Source organism: Poecilia latipinna, unplaced genomic scaffold, assembly GCF_001443285.1.
Source record: "Poecilia latipinna isolate Pla-1442-1.1 unplaced genomic scaffold, P_latipinna-1.0 Scaffold1439, whole genome shotgun sequence".
Classification (NCBI taxonomy): domain Eukaryota; kingdom Metazoa; phylum Chordata; class Actinopteri; order Cyprinodontiformes; family Poeciliidae; genus Poecilia; species Poecilia latipinna.
Genome location: NW_015114055.1, coordinates 10,231 through 14,666, shown reverse-complemented (window position 1 = coordinate 14,666; position 4,436 = coordinate 10,231). Strand labels below are relative to the sequence as shown.

General features: G+C 38.7%; 1 non-coding gene across 1 annotated transcript; it reads left to right on the top strand.

Moving 5' to 3' along the window:
* Positions 1 to 651: 651 nt before the first annotated feature.
* Positions 652 to 734, top strand: trnal-aag (transfer RNA leucine (anticodon AAG)). Its single transcript has one exon. It is a non-coding gene; the product is annotated as a tRNA-Leu (tRNA).
* The last annotated feature ends 3,702 nt before the right edge of the window (positions 735 to 4,436 follow it).

Sequence of the window (4,436 nt, the reverse complement as noted above, 5' to 3'; positions counted from 1 at the left end):
CGTCAAGTTTGCCGTCATGTTCAGTGGTACTCCAGAATAAAATCATTCAAAGCTTATTATGGTAACAATTTATAAGGGGGCCATGGCTGGAATGCAAACTCAACCCGTAATTTGCAGAAAACCTGCTGAATTTTGCTTCTTGCTATGTTCAAATAGTCTATTTTCCTTCTTGAATTGTCGTGTTGATCGCCCTTCGAGCATACCGCATGGGGACGCATCTCACTCTACACTCATGTAAGTCAGGATGGCAGATCCGCAGTCTAAGGCGCTGCGTTAAGGTCGCAGTCTCTCCTGGAGGCGTGGGTTCGAATCCCACTTCTGACAGATTACTTTGCATTCAAAAAAGTGCATCATGTTCGTGCCAGGAAAAGGTGTCATTTGAGGCAGAACAAGAGAGTCTATGGTCAACTTTGCCAACATTTGTGGGACATGTTCAGTGGTACTCCAGAATAAAATCATTCAAAGCTTATTATGGTAACAATTTATAAGGGGGCCATGGCTGGAATGCAAACTCAACCCGTAATTTGCAGAAAACCTGCTGAATTTTGCTTCTTGCTATGTTCAAATAGTCTATTTTCCTTCTTGAATTGTCGTGTTGATCGCCCTTTGAGCATACCGCATGGGGACGCATCTCACTCTACGCTCATGTAAGTCAGAATGGCCGAGCGGTCTAAGGCGCTGCGTTAAGGTCGCAGTCTCTCCTGGAGGCGTGGGTTCGAATCCCACTTCTGACAGATTACTTTGCATTCAAAAAAGTGCATCATGTTCGTGCCAGGAAAAGGTGTCATTTGAGGCAGAACAAGAGAGTCTATGGTCAACTTTGCCAACATTTGTGGGACATGTTGAGTGGTTCTCTAGAATAAAATCATTCAAAGCTTATAATGTTAAACTCAACCCATAATTTGGCAGAATTTTGCTACTCGCTATGTTCAAATAGTCCATCGTCCTTCAATCAAGCGTTAGTCGCCCTTTGAGCATACCGTTTGCGAAGACATCTCACACACTGCTCATGGAAGTCAGGATGGCCGAGCGGTCTAAGGCGCTGCGTTCAGGTCGCAGTCTCTCCTGGAGGCGTGGGTTCGAATCCCACTTATGTATTACGTAAATAAAAAAAAAGTAACAATAAAAACTGCTTTCTTTTAAATGAACAATAAAAACAGTCTTCTTCTAAATGAACAATAAAAAATCCCTCCTTTTAAGTGAACAATAAAGAAATTCTATCTTTCATAATTCTCAAGTGTATTTGTGCATTATGGGTAGTAGTTTTCTACTTTTTTTCTTGGATGTGATGGTTTCAGCCATTTCATTAGTAATAGCCTTTCAGCATCAGTCTGCCAACTCACATATCTTCTCTTGTTCTACTTTTACTGCAATGAGCTTCTTGAACATGTCAGGGAAAGTGATTGCGAGTTCTGCAATCACCGCGGTTCTCGCAATCATTTTACGATCTACGTTGATTTTGCAGAAGGCCCTTTTCATTGACCCATACTTTGTGAATGTCTTCAAAGCTTTCTGGTACCGTGTCACGACCCCATTCACTGTGGTCACTGAAGAGAAGGAACACAAACAAATAAAAAAATTTAATCTAAGCACAAAGCTTCTCTTTATGCTGATGATACACAGGGGCATCAATTTGAACAATTTTGTTGCTGATAAGTCAGACTATGTTTCCAATGGATAGTGATGGGGTGATCTGGGTTACTACAGCATTAGCCTTTTCTCATTGCCATTGCTGGCAACATTACCCAGCACCACTGCTCTAATAGTTGCTCTGTGTGTCATCATCAGCTTTAGATGTTAACAGTTATACAATTTTAAGAGATTGCAATGTTGGTCTTAAATTTTTTTTTCTGCTTGTAGGCAATATCTGGTGAATCATTTGAAACCAATATTGTAAAGATGGCCATACGAACCTCATCCATTTTTTTTTTTTGTGGAAGAAAATGACTGGACAAAACTACAGAAGAAAAGACAAAGAAAAATATTCAAAGGACTGAACTGGACTAATGTAATTAGCAAAGGAATTAGATCCATTTATCCGTATTGCTCGTTTGCATTTAAAAGGCATCAACTGAAGGTGTTGGGCTCTACCAAGCCTGGCCCAGAGTTTAGATGTACAGGATACTGCCGATTTGACGACTGCCCTGTGAAAGTGAATGTCGAAATAGCTAGTGACTTGAAGGCAACAGTTAACTTTGAAGGGGACCAGAGCGTGCACCGTGCAACACAACTTGTACGGAGACCAGTACGTGCAGACTCTAGAGAAGACATGGCCCAAAATCTGGAAAACACACTACCAAGAACGATGCATCTGAACATGCTAAACAAATTAGACAGCAAAACTATGATTATGGGTTCCAGAGATGAGGCTCTCACTAAAGATGTTTTAAAAAAATATTTCTTTTGAGGCTAGAAAAAAAACGAGACTTCACAAGAATGAAATGATAAGTCTGCAGAAAATGTTTAATCTGAAAAAAGGATCTGAAGACAACGTTCTACAGAAGATAATCATGCACCCCAAAGGGGTATTGCTGTGGTCAGCAAGGAGTATAAAAGTTTTCCAGGAGCGCAGCTGTGAGGATATCATATATCTGGACGCTACAGGCACCCTGCGCCGGAGCAGCCAATGCGGGGTCTACCCTTATATTATGTCTATGTGTAAGACGGGCAAAGTGAACTTCAGTTGGCAATTTGCTGCCTCTCACTGGTGGACACCGCATATTACAGTACTCAATCAAAAAGTTACATAATGTCCGTTATTACAATATCGAACTAATAACATTTCCATTTGCCTCAAGTAATGTGAAGCAATTATTAGCAGTTACAAAAATGTAATTAAAAGAGAAATGCTTTAGTGACAGTCATTACTGTTTTTTTTATTTTAATTTACTCTCACGTATTGTACTATATACAAATACAAAATGTGCTGTTGTCTGACTGACAAATTATTAAAAATTTATTTAACAAAGATTTAGAAAGGTCAGGAGATACTGGGTTTATGTAGTTCCACGAAACTTGAGCCTTTTTAAAAAATATATTTTTCTTTCTTTTATTGTTTTTTATTTAATAACTGTAATGGGCTACGCAGAGGAAGTCGAATTATGTACTTCCGGTAATTAGATTACAAACCGCAAAAAAGCGCATCCTTTCTCCTAACACATGTTGCTAATTAATGATGTGTTTATTAGAAGGACTTCTGAAAATTATTAGGCTTCCTAATACAAAGACAAACAAAATACGAATAGTAAAATGGATGCAGAAGTGGGGAATCCTGAAGAGGAGGATGAAATGTGTAAAATGCCATAAAAACATGCACTTGATAAAATACGAGTGCAATGATGGGCTCCGGTGGTAAGTAGAAGCAAGGCTTTAATGCAAAAATATTTTTTAACTTCGAATGATCTTTTATTATTTAAGAAAAGTATTAGCTAGTTTACCGTAATGTTATAATTTAGCTGAAAATAAAGTAAACTTTAAGTTAATTTGACGCTTCCAACGGTGTATTTCAGTATAACGTTCCATGACCGTATAAAATGTTTTTGGTTTTTTACATAAGTTGACTTCTCTGAACTTGCGAAATACAATATTTATGTGATACACATAAGTGTTTTGTTTCCCCCCACCACTCTTAGGGTATGTAAACATCACAAAAGGTCAAAGTTGTCTGTGTGCAATGGATCAATATTCCAAGTCTCATCCCTTTGGCGAAATGGCTTGAGTTCATATTACGGTACAGTATGCATTTTGTTATTTAAGAAAAGAGAATTTTAAAATTCGATACACACTGTCTTTGACACTTCAGAATACTGTCATGAGGTGTGGTTGAGGTGGTGAGGAGATGACGCAGGCGGACCCAGGATGTAAGAATATGATGGTTTTAATAAAGATGATGCTCGAAACAGTCCAAAAACAGGCAGCACGACAGAGAGACAGGCACAAAGCCAAATACCGGTAGCAACTGACACACAGGACTGGAAACGAGAGCTAACGCTATCCAGGACTTAACAGTTCTACTGGAGCGAACACAAGACGGAAGACAAACGACACTGACTACGACAAGGATCCAACCAGGAACACAGACAACAGGTGGGTTTAAATACATACGGGGTAATCAAGGGAATGAGACACACCTGGGAAACAATCGGGGAGGACGCAGAGACAGACTCACAGGGAACAGGACTACACAGAAACTCAAAAATAAACACACAGAAACACGGAACATGACAAATACGTATATTGCACAATAATGTATTAGTTCACTTTTAGTGTCATTTCACCATAGTAAATTACAGTTCATGACTGTATTATAATAAGTTTTACAATTTAATGTGACGTCGGTTAAATGTTTATTTTTCTCTAGGTTTTCCCAAGGTTTGCAATTAAAACAAGTAACCATGATCACTGAGGGTATATATATATATATATATATATATATA